The sequence below is a fragment of the Ischnura elegans genome, chromosome 1 (assembly GCF_921293095.1).
Source record: "Ischnura elegans chromosome 1, ioIscEleg1.1, whole genome shotgun sequence".
NCBI lineage: Eukaryota > Metazoa > Arthropoda > Insecta > Odonata > Coenagrionidae > Ischnura > Ischnura elegans.
The window spans coordinates 169841417-169860540 of NC_060246.1; the positions used below are offsets into that span (position 1 = coordinate 169841417).

Consider the following 19124-nt stretch of genomic DNA (forward strand, 5'->3'; position numbering starts at 1 on the left):
TAGATTGCGATCCACTGGTTGACGGTGGGAACGGCGTACCTGCCCATCTACTTCCATGCCCATCTACGCCCATGTACTTCGTCATACCCATCCATTGAGTTCTTCTTGCATGTAAGCACATACGATGCTCCTTTTATGAGCCCTTTTTCTGTCCGTGCAATTGCGAATCGTCCTTCTCGGGAAGTGGGGACTGAATGTCCAGCACTAATTGTAAGTCCAGCAAGGAAAGCCTGACGCGGAGTTTCTATTTTTTGTCGCGGCAAGTCTATTTTTTCCGCTGATTTTACTGCATTAAACCAGGTTTCGTCTCTGAATACAATGATTCTCTGTTCGCGACGGTATTTTTTAGCTGCCTAAAATAATTAGCCGCGAACGAATAATATCATTGCTGTCGATAAGGATGCTTCTTTTTCTTGTGCGTTCTTACCCGAAGCTTATGCCCTCAAGAAGACAATTGTTGTCCTTTTGAAATGTGAAAGATCACTGTCCATATTTACCGAGCTTAAGACCGATTTTAAAGTAGTAGGAGTATTTTCCATTAAATATTAAGATTATTAATATAAAAATTACCTTACAGATCTCAAACTTATAGCACACCACGAAAGACTCGTTCACTCCAAAAAATGCAACGACAAAGCCTTCGCCAATTCTTCCCTCTCCCCCCCTTTCGTCCCAGGTCGCTTCTCGTGAACATGTTAAATGGTGCACCCCATGAACGGAACTTGAGGAAAGACACGGAGCGCCCTTTGGCAAAGGCTTGCACTAGAAGGGGTTGTCCTTCGCACGGATTATGAGATATATCCTGTCTTGGTGTCCGTGTATAAACCGAAAGACCAAGGCAAAATTTGCGTCTTATCTCCAAGCCGTCAAAATTTTCTTGCTTTCATGTACCAATGTATTGAAATAAAAACATTGCTGTTACAACGTATGAGTATTCTCTGTTCAGGATATGTATCATAGGAGTACATATTTCGTGGTATGGATGGACACAAATCTCCTTTTCCACCCGAGATGTTCCCCTCCGCGTGCAAGGAGTTGTCAAGGCTAGGCGAGAAGCTCAGCGGCGCCGCAATATTTTTTCTTAAGATCAAAACCTTGTAACTCCCTTCAAAATTAACGTAAGTAAATGATTTTTTCACTAAAAATAACTTTTTGTTTTCTTCAAATTTCATACGCAGCATATAGGGATACACGACGTAATAAACGTAAGTTAGTAGGCGACTACTTCTTACCTTACAAAAATCCAAATTTTCTTATTCTAAAGGGTGTTACATCGGTATAACTACATTTTTTCACAATTATTGTAAAATTGGTGGAAACCTTCGAAGAGAAAATAGTACGAAGAATTTTAAGTAGAGGATTCAATATGTACTCCTTCGTTGAGATAGGCGAAGGAAAATTCAGACAGCGTTCCCAATGTGCGTACATGATGCCGTCGAATGCGCCTCAATTCTACGGAGTTCATCGCCAGTCCTGTTTTGGGTTGCAGGAGATTCAGTAGTCGGTCGCGTATTTGGACGACGAAGATAAGAAATGGTTTGCCTTGATTGAATTTCCCTCACTGATCAAAGAATAACAACCCACTTCAAGGGAAACCCACGAACCCGCGGAGCGATAGTGGCGGCATTAACTTTGTCGGGATACTTCTTTCCCCAATATACATCAAGCATCATTTGCTGGAACAAAACGTATATTGAACGAATCTTCTAACCTGGATAGGCTTTCCAGGAGACAAGATTTCGAGAATGCCAACACACGATTTTAAATAATTATTTCTGTTTTTTTTTAATTTTCTAAGTTCCGTGGTCAAATTCTTTATTAGGGATCTCAAAGACCTGTAAACAATCTACTTTGCTTTCAATAGGTCATCGTGGTGCACTGTTTAGCATTCTGGACCTCTGCACAGTGTTTCTCATCGCTGTTGATTCTATTTAGCTATTAAATATTTCCACTTCAGATCCCAAATGCCGTCAAATGCCGATGAAGAACAGCACCCACGTAGGATCCGTCATTTCGTCTGTTTATCGTTTAGGTAAGCTCTCCTTAGGCTGAGGAGCAATGCTTCCCCACGCTGATATTCATACGACCACAGAGTCCTGAGTGCTGAAACGTGAGATGAAGGCGCTCGCTAATCCATCGAAAATACTGCACGGGTTATAATCAGTTTAAATGAAAATACTGCACGGGTCTTGTAATATTAACCCTTCAGATCAGATAAACAGGCCGCTGGTCCAATGCTCTTTCGCTCACATTTATAAGTTTTGCAAAGATTTTCAGAAATCGATTAGAAGCGGGATTGGCGTTTTGATTCAATTAGTTTCTAATGCAACTTTAAACCGTAAAATGGTTCTTCCGACTATATGTGAAGAGACTTGGTAATGAAAGTATAACGGAGAGCTCAAATAGGAATAAATAATCACCCTTGAAATTTTTTTCGATAATGGCTGTAGAATTGGAGCACGCGGACGTTTAAACACAAGAAATCATTTCAGGCGGTACTTTGGTGAAGTTGTTAATCTTCGTATTAAAACGTAACTATACCCTTAATTTGATATAGGTCAAAAATAAATTTAATACTTAAGCCCAGAAAATGGAAACGATCGCTTGATACGGTTGTGCTTTATTAAGATCTATGATTAAAGTTAGAAAATAAATTTGTTTCTTGGCCCGATTAAGGAACAAACAAGTTGAAAAGACAAGCTGACGCATTTTTTCTAGATTTTAAGCAAGTTTTCGACACGGTACCTCACAACAAACTTTCATAAAAATTACAGTCATGCGTATTACACGAAACAGTGGTAAAGTGGATACGCGACTTTCTGAGTGATCGTAAGCAAAAATAAGTTCTTGACGGAATTAGTTCTGATGTATTTAAAGTGGCATCAGGTGTTCCGCAAGGAAGTGTAATCGGGCCCCTATTCTTCATTATATACATTAATGACCTCTGCTTCCGAATAAGCAGTGAAATACGTTTATTTGGTGACTACTTTGTCAACTTTCGCGAAATTAGTGATCACCCTGACTTTGAAATTCTATCATCTGATTTAAACAACGTTCAATTTTGGAGCCGAGTGTGGGGACTCAGAATATATGCACGGCGGTACATTTTCTGCGGAGTTAGACCAGCTATAGCCATGTTTATTGCATTGCATTGTCGATTGCATTAACATAAAGGAAACTTGAGAGTTACGATACCTTCGTAAATATCGTGAGGAGCACACATAAGGCATATTTGCGGCATAGCCCTGATGAAATTAGGATTCGTCAAGGTTATTGTGGGAGGATTTTCGAATGAGAAAGTAGAAATAAGGTGCTTTTTCGCACTCGTCCATCCACAACCTTGAAAATGCAGCGAGTGTATGGGATTCGGTGCAGAAAGACTGAATCCGTGAATTGAATAAAATATCAAGGACACCTGCGCGATTCGTCAAAAACTACTACGAGCGCACATAGAGCGTTATTCAGATGTTTAACATATTAGTGAGGCAGGCGCAAGAATACTGGAAGCTGCGCACTAGACTTAGAATGCTTGAGCTATTGAGAATGAATATCCATAAGAATGACTCGGAGAACATGATATTAGAATTCCACTATATTTCCAGGTCCGACAGAAACGAAAAATTAAGAGAGATATTTAGCCAAATGGATAGATGTGGGAATTCCCTTTTCCCCCGAACCGTAAAAGAAATTAATAAATGCTAATCGTAATAGGGTAGTTTCCTTCATCAAAGAAAACGAAATGCATTGATTGCGATTCCTTACCCTCCATTAGTATATTCATAATATACAAATTATTTCGTTTTAGAAATCCCAGTTTAGACGCATGGCAAGGGTCAATTTTATCCTCATTTGAAAAAGGCCAGATTGGCGCCCATGCGATGCCACTCCACGTGACGTCACAGGGACCTAGTTTCTACACGAGAGGATAGGAGTTTTACATCGTCTGAGGTTACGAATGCATGCATGGGGCACAGTGCTCAGGGAAAAATGCCTTATTATATTGAATTAATATTATATGTAATATTGAATTTTTCATTGACTAAAGTTTTTAAAGTAATGACCCTATCGACGTTATCACATTTATTCCTCATCGAAATGTCAGATATGGATAACACCTTTGTCATATAATTTTATATTCACACTCGGTAAAAGTATTACCCTGAAAATTTCATTTATCTAGCAGAAACGGTGCTACGATATTGAAGATTGTATGTTCCACAAAAAAATGGCGACAATGATTTTTCGCGTGCAGGATATTTTTTGGAATTTATTTTTATGAATTAACCAAGAGGGTTACGGAGAAAATAGGGTGAAACATAAGTGTGCGAAGCACCCTAAACGGTTTTTCCAGGAGATTCCAAAGTTTCACAAGACACATGTCTGAAGGCCGAAGTCTGTGATTGAACATTCGACCACCTCTACAATGGAAAATCGAAATCGTTTATTCTTCGGAATTGTTTCGACGCATGAATATTTCAAGATAGCCATAAAATCAAGCAAAAAATCTAGTATCTTGCGTTTCCAGGAATTTGTGGTGCGATGATTGCAAGTTGGTCAAAATATTCTTAAGTTGGTGCCATAAGAAAAGCATGGGGCACTTTCAAAAAATCATAAAAAATACTAAATATTAATTTATCGCAATGACAACCACACCAAAAAATTAATCAAAAATCTACCCTGACACCATTCCTGCTGCTTCATCTGTAAAATGACCTCATAAATCTGAACATGGACTCCGTTTTTCCCCATCACCCACCATTTTCGGGGGAGCTCCCCCCACCTCCAATATTTATCACTTTTCACTCATTTGGAGGAATTAGAGTGATTATTTTAGCATTAAAATTTTTCCTAAAGGTTTTGAGATGGGCAAAATTCTAAAACATTAATATTTATGGTAAGGTGGTAGATTTGAGGGGAATTAGTCTATTTACATTGTGTAAAGACGCATTAAGAATGATCAATTTTGCCATTCTTTCGCAAATTTTCACGTATTTTAAAAAATTTCCAGCTCCCATTTCACGTCTTCCTCCTCCGAATGATGAAAATATATTAAAAAAACAAGAAACAGCAGTAATAAAAAATATTTTGCTGCATAGCATAGCAACAATGATTAAAATTTGTAGCAATAGCTCGGAAGATACACTTTGCTACGCTGGCCCTCGCGACGCCTCGCCCGTTCAGGCTTGGACGGCAATTCTCTTGTTTTCGCAGCTGAAAAGGAAAAGTAATACTTTCTAATTCCACGAAAAATATAAGATTGAGATTTTATATTCTGATTGCAGTTAAAAAGTATTCCTTTTCCTTAATAATGGAGTTAAACAAAGCGTCAGGCTCTCAAATCAATTTTGTGTATTGAAGTTGTCATCGTCTTCCCTCGGTATCTCTAGCGATCGCACAGTCAACTCTTTCGGTGTTCTGGACAAGGATCCTTTTTTCCAAGCAGGTAAAATGTGCAAAACATTGGAAGTTCAGCGTGGAGGTTTTCGAGGATACTACCGCATAGATTCATCTCTGCAGACAAATCAGATAACAAATCAATCTCCAGAATCTACGCGGTAGTAACCTCGAAAACCTCCACGCTGAATCCTCACCACACCGCGAAAGCCTACCCAAGGATTACAGTAGAAGTTGTTTCACTCCGGCTTTTTCCAAGTGAATGTCAGTATGTGGGCTTGAGTTGTGATCATTTCTGTGATTAAATGTGTAATTATGTTACCATGTGTAAAAATCATCCTCATCGCTTCTGCTATGTTTGCGGTGAATTGACTTAAACATCGCAACATAAACCTCTTCTTTCAATTTTTAAAACTACTTATAAATTTTACTTTGGCTGCCAAGTTGGCGGACAGGGCTAGGATTAAGCTCCAAGTGCTTGCTGCACTACTAGTTACAGTAATTTAAACCAAGTACTTGGTCAAACTACTGTAACATATGGCACAAAGTTTCGCATACATGAATGGCAATCACTTAGAAAAGGGCTTAAAAATCTTTTCCTATAGGACAAGACGGTCAACACTGAAATTTTTGAAGAAAACTTTTATGTAAGGTGAAGGCTTGTTTTTTTCTGTAATTAAATGCATTGTTGATAGAACTGATGATGCCATGTGACCCATAAAAATGGAGACTGTTTATGAATTCGTCAAAGACAAGCTTAAAAGTGGTCCTGTTGGCCAATGAGAATGGGTTACCTTCTACCCTGTCTGCATACTCTGCTGATATGAAGGAGACGTACAGAAATATCAGCTGAATCCTTGAAAGTATTTATTATCGTGATTATAATTGGTAAGTTTGCGCTGGTCTGAAAGTTGTCGCTCTACTCATGGGACTGCGATCAGGCTTCACGAAATACTGCTACTTCCTCTGTGAATACAACAGCCGCGCCCGAGAAAAACATTACATCGTTCGGAAAACGCCTGTGCGAGAAAGCTTCACTCATGGTTATAAAAATGTTGCTTATGTTTCCCTAGTTTCGACGGAAAATATTCAATTGCCACCATTGCACGACAAATTAAGACAGATGTAATAATTCTTGAAAGCGATCGTCAAGACAGGAGCTAAATTTCAATTTTTAACTTAATTTCCTCGTCTTACGATTAGTGAGACTAAAACCAAGGAAGGAACTCGTGGGTTCCAGATTAGGAATCTTTCAACAACATGTCAACAAAATAGGTACAGAAATCAGAAAATACCGAAAAATACCAATGCTTGATCAACGTGGCTACCTGCGGTAAATGCCTAGCAACCTATGGTTCCCTCGAAGCTCTCCTTCCGAATTCGGCCGATAGGTGGCATCTCCCTTGTCTGGATTCTCGACATTTTGCTACATTTCTTGCGGAGGTCGTCCTACTATCTCCATGCATGTGGGGTGTACTCTCAGCATAAAAGTGACAGGTAAAATAAATGCAGAGTTCTGAAGAAGTTAGAATAGGGTAGTTTCCTTCATCAAATAAAACGAAAGGCATTGATTGTGATTCGTTACCCACCATTAGTGTTATCATAATATACAAATTATTTGGTTTTAGAAATACCGGTTTAGACGAATGGCAAGGGTCAATTTTATCCTCATTTGAAAAAGGCCAGATTGACGCCCATGCGATGCCACTCCACGTGACGTCACAGGGACCTAGTTTCTACACGAGAGGATAGGAGTTTTACATCGTCTGAGGTTACGAATGCATGCATGGGGCACAGTGCTCAGGGAAAAATGCCTTAATAATCACTAATTAATCCTGGATAAGGTCGGAAAGTTTTCTTCGTTTGATAAGGTATTAATAATCCTTATTTTAGCCAAGCGCTACCAGCTAGCATGGAACTCAGCTACCTGCTAGCATCCTGCGTCGTATCAGCGCTCAGAGCCTCGATCCAAGGTACCCCACTTGCGGCAGCGGGAAGCAGAACGACGTCACGCGGAGTTTTTCCCGGCATTCATACTTACTTGTCGCGTTTTCGCGCGCATGAAAATTTTCACTTTTCATTTAATCGCGAAAAATAGATATCGTCATATAAAAATCTAAGAGCGTGAAATACGTACTCCAGGAGAATTAATCTTTCGATTTAGGCAATAAAAAAATAATAGGAAACCACCCTATTGGTCAAACGTATTGTGAGAACATTTTCACCTGAAAAAGTAAGAGATAGGTGCTATTTCACACTAAAAACTGGTACGGGCGTACAGGAAGTCTTGCACATATGTCAAGCGAATTCGGTTGGGAGCCACAAGGGAAGCGGAGGCATCGCGCTAGGCTTACTTAGATTGCTTGAGCAATGGAGAATGGATATCTTGATGAGCGACGCGGAGAGCCTCACTACGTTTCCAGGTCCGATACGACAAATATGAGAGATATTTTGCCGAACGGATAGGTATGAGAATTCGTTATTCACTCGCACAGTAAAGGACCTTAATAAATGCTATGCGTAACTTAGTAAAAGCATTTCTATTTGTGTGTAAACGGCAGGTGTCCTAACACCCCCGCAAACACCTATTGAGGCGGCTTGCATTTGGGTAGTATGTAGTTATTGATGTATTAAAATGATGATGAAATACTATTAGTAATGTTACATTGACTAACGCCAATAATATCACCCATATCTTCAACTTATTTGTCGCGCCCACCCCGGAGTTTACTGTGATATATTTGGTTGGGGTGAATGAGGCCACAATGGTGTTTTCCTAAAGTTGCCAGGGGTAAAATGAGAATAAACCAATGTATTTCCACGTGGTTCTTATTCTAATTGTGTTCGTTCACCCACCGAAATGAAGGCGTCGCGTTGGTGCTTTTAATCACATCCGGCCGTATTCATAGATTTCCGCTAAAACACGCTAGTAGGGCGACTAACTTAGTCGGCTACTAAGACCTTTTAGTCGCCTACTAAGATATGGTATTCATGGATTGTATTACGTGAGCTACTAAGAGCTACTAACTTAGTATGCTACTAGCCAGCTCGGCAGCCGATACTCGGTAGCGATTTGGGTTCAACCACGACCACCGAGAGACAAGGCCTGAGCGCTGAATCGTGACGTCACGAGTCGTAGGCGGACGGAGGGAGTAGCGAAGACTGCCATTGTTAGCGCCGATTGGTGGGGAATGCGTAAGAAAACCAAACAATATGTGAACAGACATTTCTCCGGCTACAATTTTCCTTATATAATATCATATGTAATTACATTTAAATGATGTTAACAGTAAATCCCTACCTCGGGAAACATAATTGTTTCGACAGGACCAACGCCTTCGCCGAAAAATCTTCTTTGAAGAGAAACAGCTTGCTTCCAAATGTATTCGAAACCTCGAGAATATCATTAAAAGTTGTATATTCAGTAAAACATTTTTTACACACCAGTGGTACTTATAACATAGAAGTCATAGGATATTTACATCCTTCACGGGGCTTCTATTTTTTCAGCATCGCTGCATTAAACGATGATGAAATAAAAAAGTTATGTTCTTACACATGCGCAAGATTAGGATAAAACTAGATTGTGCTTCTGTTAAATTATATAGTGATTGTTTTGATTAGACCTATCTGCAAACTATAATTTCATGGCAATTTAATCACTTAATGGGGCGAATTGTAGCCTTTTAAGAAACGGTGAACTAGGATTTGCTGCTTTAAAGTACCTGGGGAAATTGTTTTGAATGGAAAAATACCATGTCCTACCTGATAACACAGAAATGTAGCATATAATGCATTCAGTTGGGAAAATAATAGTTTTTCTTATTCATCCAGTTGTCGCGAATGCATTTAAACATATGGACAGAGTCAAGCCTTTAGAATAATGGTCAAGAATGATGAGAAGGATGTGGATAAACTATACTCAGCCTTGGTGGATTGGTGAAGAGAGATACTGCCTTCTTGTTGATGGATTTGTTTTCACTTATAATACAAACCTCATACAGACCAACTTTTTCGAGACCAATGATGACTTTCTTCAGAAAATCTTTTAGAACACAGGCTGACAGAGTACTCACTGGCAAAATATGGACAACATATTTAAATGAATATAGTAAGTTCTCTACCGCGAACACATGAGCACTAGAAGCTAAACTCTTGGAGTTACATGCAGGTTCTACAATACATCTGCCCTTGTAGTCAAGAAAGGGTTTCAAATGAACTTCATCCATCATAAGGGTGATATAACACTCGTAACTCTGTAATGAGATACTCGGTGCTTCACGTAAGATAGAAACCCATGCCCATTTTGCTCATTAATTGGACCAATTTTAAAAGAAGAGCAGAGCCGTTTAATAGTAACTGGATGTGGGAAAACCAAATGACCAGAATTGCGAGCAAATTTATGAACTTCAGGAGATATTTAAAAAACATTGTAGCAAGTACAAATATGTCACAGATGAACCTTACTTACCTTCTTTTCTTGAACCTATTTACCTTCTTTTCTTGAACCTACTTACCTTTTTTTCTGGAACAAGAGACATTTGTGATTTGATAAAGTTATTCAAAGATTGATTTGCATAGTCTTTAATTTTTCATTCTTCCAGTAGAGCTACAATATCGCTATAAATATTTATATTATTTGTGGAGTTTTTAAATTCTATCCAACACATCATTGGTACTTTTCATACATGAAATAGGCTTGAAAAAGTGGAGTGAATTTGTCTATTGCTTTTAATTCCCTTTTTCAGTGGTATACTTTGATATTATTATGAATGTATACTATTAATGAGTAAGTAATAAGAGGTGGTGCACACTCTTCCAAATGCTTTAATATTATAGCACACGGCTTCACGACCACATCCCAAAATGCTGAATGCTTATTTATCTTCACCAGAGAATTTACGTTTCCGAAAGAGTCTAGCTTTTTCTAAGCCCTATATGCTTCCTGAGTTTTCAAACTCTCAGCTAAAGCATGCAGCTTCCACAGTAGCACTTTCAAGACGCTGTTCCCTCATTGATGGCGCATCTCTGGTCTGCTCTGAAGTGGTAAGGTACCCAGGGCAATCAGGGAAGATCCTTGACATGGCACCATCCCTCAGTTTTGGGCTGTTCAATGGTACAGCCAGCAGTTTTCCTGACTTCTCATCGAAGAAGGAGCTTTAATGAAGCACATCTTCAAACAGAAAATGCTGGATACACACCTTAAAAATAGAGATAATTTTATTGGTAGACGAAAAATCAACTGTATTTCAAGTGAAGAATACCTTCGTCTGATAAGGGTGTAGTAAACAAGATCTTAAGTCGACTTAAATAATTCGCTGTGCACACAATGGTAGTTAGATTAAAAATATTTGATCTAAAATGCAAACTTAGACATGGGCCATATTTATCTCGCTTGTAGGTAGCCCATTTATTCATCCCGAGCGTTTCACATATTTCCATAATTTATTAACTACTGAAGAATCATTCATTTTTAGATTTCGCTCTCCAAACAATCGTTCTCAGATTAACACGATTAGTTAGTACATATTACCTATGTAAGAGCTACTTAATGCAAAATAATCTTCTATTCTAAAACAGTATTACTAACGTATGCATGCGTAAACATACAAATAATGTAAAATGCCATCGTAGGCATGGGTCATATTTATTACACAAGTAGGTATCCCATTTATTCATCTCGAGTTTCACATGTTTCCACAATATACTAATAACAAAAACTATTCATAACACCCTCAAAAAATCAAGTTCTTCTTAATAACAACACCTTAGAACACGAGGATAAGCGCCGTATTCTATTTAGCGTTGATATTCGAGAATTGCAAAGACATTTAAGTACTATGAAATAATTAAAACCATTAATTATTCTAGCGATAACGCAAATAATATTGCAATCAACCTGCGAATACACTCGAGAGTAGAATTGTTTCAAGAAACCAATAACAATTCGTCTACCGGTCAATGCTTATATCAAATATCTTTTTAATACACTTTTAATGACAATCAACATTTACATTATACTAACATTTCCCTGAATAATCACGACACCCAAATAGAAAGAAAAAGATAGTAACTCACCTTGGAATATTTCGTCGGCTGTAAGTCTTTTCTTGGAATGGTAAGTATCCATTTCCTCTTCGTCCTTAGGAAATTTGAAAACGCACACTTTCGTTACCTCCGTGTATTCCTCTGCACAGAGGCAGACAACACTTGTACACTATTTGTTGAACACTTATATTCAATACTGTTGCCCACAAAACCATCGCAAAAGCTTTAAAACTCCAAATAACTTAGCGTTCAACAACCCAATCACCATTTTCACCGCAATGGCTTATAAATATAAACAACTGCAAGCATTGTCGGAAGGCGTGGTTGATAACCTACGGCTCGTGACGTCAGACAATTAGAAGGCATCAGCGCTCAGGCCTTGTCTCTCGGTGGTCGTGGTTCAACCCGCTAGGCTACGCTTGACAACACTGCATCTGACTCCTCCGCGGCGCGGAAAATTCGTAACACTATCAAACAAAAGAAATTGATTCAGCAAAGTGCATTGAAATTTTTACTTCATAATGGATAATTCGATGTGATATCGCATCTCAGACATATTTTTTTATTGCTGTACACAAAAATTATGCAATACCTTTGGGAAAGGGTAGATTTATGAGTAATACCGAAGCATTTGTATGTTTGAGATGCAGTTATTGCTTTACAAACGGCCGTATATTTATTGATCATATAAATTGCGTATTGCTTGCACTTCCGATATTTGTTTCCATTAGTGTATGCGTGATTAGTATGGAAAAACATAACTAGCAACGTAAGTATTATACATATCTGTATTCGGAAAGCAGAAATACACCTCAATGTCGGAGTAGAAACGAAAACTTTTGCAATGCAGATATGAAACGTTAAGAAAATAACGTTGAGATTAATGTGTGAATGACACACATTTATTACGTTACAAACACCTACGTGCGAGCAATTAGTAACATATGTTTGCAACTCCTAAAGTGTTAGTCAAGGAAACAACAATCTGCTTCGCTACATTTAAATATTTCAAATATTGACAGCGTGCGGAAATATACGGCATATAGTTTACTAGAGGTGGTTAATGTAAAAAACAAAGCATAATTAACGTAACTTGTTTTACTTATTTATTGCTGATCATATCACAAATAGGACTACAACGCACACAACATTTCACTTCACATTTCACGAGCTGTCTTTATGACACTTATAATCCGTACATTCTGAATCAACTGGTTCAATGAAAAGCTTGACTCACACTTAATTTAAAACACTTTAACGTGACTCTAGTAAACAATGATAATCAGTTTTCCAATCACTCTGCACCAGCCCCATGACACTTCCTATCCCACTCCATTGGGAACCCATGGTCTTTTATTGAAGTCGTTTCCTCAACCTGCCGCACGTTTGCCGGGGCGGCGCCACGTATTCTGAAGGGCAAGAATTAGCGGGTAAGTTAATTTCCGTATTGTTGAGCGCATACTACAGGTGAGTGGAAATAGTCATTTTTGTAATTAATTAAGATTTAGTTTTCATTTATTTTCAAATGTTAGTCTTCTGCATTATTTCCTTATTGTTCTACATTAATATTTCGTGGATATGTATCGCGGATTTACTGAAAAAAGGAAAATACCGTGGACGTGTGTGGTACCGCGTTGCACCACTGTTTATGGCCACAAGACTTCGGGGATTTCGCTTTTTAGAGTCCCCAAGGACCCTGAGAAGCGATGAAATAGCTGTACGATTCCTTTTTTTGGTGTGCTAAGCTCCAAAATGTATACATATTTTAAATTACAGGTTCTGCTGTTCCAGTGGTCAATGTCATTCACAGTGGAGGAATGAAGTAACACTGAGAAAATGCGAGATGTGCGACGGCTTTCATCAACTATTTATCATTCTCTCCTATTAAATTGAATCTCTTAGAATGATAAGTAATTAGAAATAGAAATTAGTAATAGAAAGAATTAATAGAAATGTTAAATTGTGAGTACTTAAAATTTATTTTTCATGAAATTACCTTGCATTGATTGTATAAATAATCTCAGTTTCAATAGCATTGTGTAATCATTCTAGAAATGTTGATTTTATGTGTGTGTACATTATATAAGTTGGAAAAATGTGAATCGTTTTCATTCTTAATACCTCTTTCGATGATTTCTTTTAATGCAGCTGTTATCGATGGTGCGTGCAACTCTCATGAAAAGTACATTGACCGCGTATTAGCCTGTGGTTTCTGTCGTACTACTCATCTTATTTTTGGGTGAGGGATAATATTTCAGATTTGCCAGCACCTGAAAGTGATCAGACATCCGCAAATCCCTCGGGTTATATCAATTGCACTGTTTTCGTAGAAGTTTATTCGGAAATTATTTGCAAAATCTCTTTCGTTCTTATCTTTCATATGGTATTTTACTTCCTTAAATCTCAAATTATTCCTTTGGTGAGTAGGCAAGCATCGTTATAAAATAGCCTTTAACGGTAATAATGGTACTTCCGGAAATTATTCACCCTGTTCAACGATTAAATATGCCTATTCTATACCCACAAAACGTCCCTAGGATAGAATCATTTTTATTAACATACGTCTCTTCATAAGAAGTATTGCACTTCGGCCTTGGTAAGAAGCCGTTTGCGTTTCTGATATTATATTTGTTAATAGTGTTTGAAAGCAAGGAATAACATCTATATTCTTATAAGGCCGTGGAAACATGCCGATGGGCTCAGAGGCAATGGTGCGTACGTAGCTTTTATGTATGTATGTGTAGCTTTTATGACAACTTATATTAACGTTTACCACAAGATAGCTATAAATAATTATTTCCTTAAAAATACCTTTCCTCACTACATAAGGTTTTAACTACTGACAATCTTTCGTTATAGCTGTAACTGATTTTACAAAGGTATGGAAGCAGACGAAGCTGAAATCCAACGCCTTCCATTTGATTAATACTCACGTATGAGAACGATTTCTTGGTATTTTTTGCTATAAGATGTTAAGTGCATATGAACTTGTTAACTAGCAACCACTGTCGATGTGTTTATATTCATTTTTGCCATAAATTAGTTCATAATTACTGAAGTATCGTATACAGATACGTAGGAAACTTGCCCTTCAGGATAGGTGGCGCCCCTACCGGCCTCAACGGGAAACGGCTTCATTAAATGACCATGCCTGAACGGAGAGTGTCCAGACCTTCTCATATTTTAAGACCGTGCTCTGCACACACCAAAAGAATTTGCACTCGTTGACTTTCGAAAGAATTCTTCACATCTCACTTCCCACTCATCACTAATGATTTAGAATCAGTTGATGTTATTTCACATTACCATTACGTGGACAATGAAATAAATATGCTGAAACAAATTTTGAAACCAGAAATTGTAACATCAACATACTTCCAATCTCACTCTCCACTATCACTCGTACCGTAACCAAAACAAAAACAACAGCGCAACGAAATACGCGAAATGTAAATACTGCCGAAAGCTCACGATAAAGTGACTAGAATAAGTAATATAATCAAACACAAATTATAAGCGTACAAACGAATGAAAATTTATAAGCGTTTCCTGATTCCCTAAAGAACAACTGCTTCAAATATAAAACATATCCCCTTCGCAACAGCTAGTAGATACCTTTGATCGAAATGGTTAAACCAGTATGAAATAAATAAATCATTTTGTCGAAGCTCATACACTCACAAATCACTTCACTTGTCGCTTCACTCTTTACTTCATCGTCTATATGCAATCAATTCACTTAGGGGCGCATTGAATGTACAAATTGTGTTCACTTACACTAGAGGCACAAGTTCACTGCAAGTCGTAGCTTCCTCGCAGCTACGAAAAACTTTCAATTCCTGTCAACAATTACACTACATACGTTGCCTGCCTTACTTGAAGAATGGATTCTCGTATTCCATTTTGGCACAAATGCATAAAAACTCTATAATAGTATACAAATAAAACCGGAGTTCGATCATCCACAACGGTCCGCCATATTTAGTAGCTCCCTTAAACAAGGCCGGAGGGAGACTAAGAACCAGCTACTAAGATAGTAGCATACTAGGCTTAGTAGCCCTTACTAACGATCTATGAATACCATATTGCTAGTATGCTACTACTTAGAACGCTACTTAGGCGTTAGTAGCTTACTAAGGAAACTATGAATACGGCCGATCATTTCCAACATTTTTGTGACCAAGACCTAGAAATTTAAAAACTATGATTGTCGAAATAATTACAATTATTTTTCTTTCTCTAGGGTAACCATATTGATTTCAAATATGAGTGTATCTGATTATTTTGTGAGAATTTTAATAGCTATGAGTAGGAATTACACTCAACAGAGATTTGACAGTAATTAGCCGAAAGGACACGAAGATACAATGACCCTCACCTCCCCTGATTATTTCTTCTCCGTGAATGAATCCGTTTAGAAATGTGCTAGTGTAGACAAAGTCATCATTTTAACAAATTTAGTCGTTTAAAAAAATCAGTACTAACTTTTTCTCGAGTCATCTGCATAGGTAAGGTTAAGGCTCAGGATGTCTCTTTTAAAAAGTGAAAAAAGTATGATTATGTCAGATTCGAACTCTCCCTGAACTTTTCCGCAACTACCGCGCACAGCATACACCTACTCGGCCACGGAGCCACGTATTAGTAAGAGATACACGGCCAGTGCAAATATGAATCTAAAGATAGGAAATACCTCGCCACGGAGTCCGAAAGAAAACACACCCACAGTCCAACGTGATCGTAGAAGTGAGTTACCTCAGTACATACCATCCTCTAAACTTATTTCCTATTGGGCTTATGTTCCTGGAGTTTGACTAATGCTTCGGTAGCTGGTCTCGTCCGCCTCCGTCCTCGTCGGCTTTTGGTGGCATACGAGTGAGGGATGCAGGCCGCTCTATGTGCCAACCTCACAAGTTTTCACCGACCCATCAGTTAAGTGGGATTCCTGAGTGTCTACATACTTTTGAAAACAACAGTGCGATAATATTTTTGTTTTCGTCACCTCTGTTATTTACTATCTGTATCGTTGGCGGAAATTTAATGTGATCACTTATAACGTCAATAATATCGATTTGTTTTATCAACTCAGGATGGCTTACTGCTAAAAGGTCTAATATCATTATTTCCTCTCGTAGGCTTGTCAACGACTTCGGCGAGAGAGTGATTTGCAAGCACGTTGAGTAAATTCTCGCTGATTTATCTATTCCTTGAATTCGTTTTTACAGTCTAAGTATCCCAATCTATAGGCGGAAGATTAAAATCGCCCCCAATAACTATTACACTTTTACTTTCTCTCCGAGTAAATGCGGACATTTGATTTTCTAGTTGGTATATAATATCAACTTCGGAGTTCTGAGGTCTATAAAGAGAGCAAACATGAATATTCCTTTTGTTTCGTAGTTTAGTTGTACACCATACGCTTTATATTTCCTTCTCCATTATTTCATGGGCGGCGCTGTGTGAATGTGATTTAACTGCTATAAAAACTCCGCCACCTGTTCTATTGTGTCGATCGCATTTGTAAATTTTACATACTGTAGGAAAAACTTCGCTGTCGCATATATCTTCCGTGAGCCAGTTCTCTGTCCCCACGACCACGTCTGCGTCCTGAAATATATGCTCGATTTCGGGCGCTTGTTTTATATGCTACGTCAATTGACCACAACAAGGTTAAGGGTATAATGTGATATATCGCTCAAGGGGATAGGGCAGTGAAGCGGGGGTGGATAGCACAGAAAAGGAGGCCAAATGTTACTCATAAGGTCAACTGCGCAAATGGTCATGCAACGCAGGAGTGGAATTTCAACAAAAAAAGAAGCTATTTTGAATTCAATGGTCACGTGACATCCTTCAAACCTCTTACTGAATTCTACAAAGTTTGAGATCAGAAAAACGTCCACATTGAATGAGGAACACCTTTTCATCCGACACCATGATTTGATCCATGGAGACCACGGCCCATAGAATTCAATTTCATTTTAACCATAACACCAGCGGAAACGTTGTGGTCTCCAGCATTTTCTACGCTCAAAATTTCGGCTACGTCGACGGATGTCTCTACGAGAGTAATCGCCACCAGGCAAGACGAAGGCGAAACATGTTTCGGAAAAATTCTCACTTGGGTCTGTTGTCCAGCTGAGACGCATATGATCGGATTTCCCGCTGGTACGTCAAGGCATGTATTTTGGAAATTCCCTCCTGCATGAGAAAATTTAAAGGGAGAATAGATGTGTACGTATTCAAACACGGGGCAATGGCAAGTGCATTGGCTACGTTCGTAGATACCCCGACGACGTGCAACCACAGTCCGTTGGAAACAAAGTAAAGCCTGAAGTTATTAGTCATATTTTCGAAGCCGGCACGGCAGAGCAGGCAAGATTGTATTTCAAACTTTTGATCAAACTTCGCATTGCATCCTTAAACATCTTTTTCAACAACAAGAGCATCCTCACCGTCACTTGTGTACTTTATGTATAAATGTATGATGCATGCAAGATCAGTCACCTGACGATGTAACCAAGTTACGAAACCCGGGTCGTGCCCATAATTAAATAACAGTGAACCTTACAAATTTTTATTTCCTTACTTCCAATATGGAGAGGTTTCACAAAGTAAAGCCTGAAGTTATTAGTTATACAAAACATTGAAATTCGGTAAATCAAATATTTAAACTGAAATGTCCGGAGAAAAAGATGACACGCATGCGCAATAAACTACACCGGATAAGCAGTATAGTTTTAAAGGTGGACCGAAACTAACAAATAGGCGAATGAACAACTTTAACTCATGAATTCCTGAACACGACATTGCAGTTTCAGAAAACCTTGTGTTACAATATTAGCAAGCAATATATATTGTACATGTAAAAAAATTTGAGTGGTGGCTGGTATCAGTGGCGTAACTATGGGGGGTGGGATAGTTGCTCCCAAAGTGGGCGGTCGCCTACCCAGGCCATCCCATCCCACAAAAGCATATTTCTAGTTAGGCGACTGGCTGGTATGATATTTACGAGAACATAAGGGTTTCTTTTCGATTGATGTCAGTGAAGACAAATATCGACCTATACCGAACTTACGATAAGGATATGGTACGCTTTAATATAACTAGACACCCTTATTAAGAGCAGTTTACAATTTCTGTGATCAAACGGTGTACACACTACTAATTTGAATGTCCAAAAAATTAGGAGTTGATAGATTTTTATCGAGAGGCTATTATTTAACGGAAATAAGGGCGAATTCAGACATCAGGGATTGCTCATTCTGAACTAATTTTTAAAACGTTTTTATATAGGTCACGAAAAGATTGAATCCATTTTAAGTGAACTAGGCTAGATAAGGTGTATGATGTGGAGAGGTGACGTAAACAAAAAAATGAGCTTTAAAAATTGATGGTTTGCAGCGTGACTTTGTGAAAGCGATTCATTATGAAGAATGAAAACTGAGAAACTTTGTTCTTACACATGAAATATTCATGGAGCTTTAAAGAATTACCGTGTTTCTATCAATATTTACTGCTTGCTATTTCGTAAACTCTATAGATAGCTAAGGCTTTTACGAGACCAGAAATGTTCCGTTTTTCCTGACGTTAGTGTACCTGCGTCACGACCTATCCCCTCACCCCCTCAACCCAGTGTGCCTATTGGAGCACTCCCCCGCAGGAGAGTGCAGAGCAACGACCCAATT

General features: G+C 38.4%; 1 protein-coding gene across 1 annotated transcript in view; it reads right to left on the bottom strand.

Moving 5' to 3' along the window:
* LOC124173423 overlaps positions 1–19124 on the bottom strand; it is a 169845-nt gene that overhangs the window by 74743 nt on the left and 75978 nt on the right. The gene's annotated exons all lie outside the window — the stretch shown is intronic.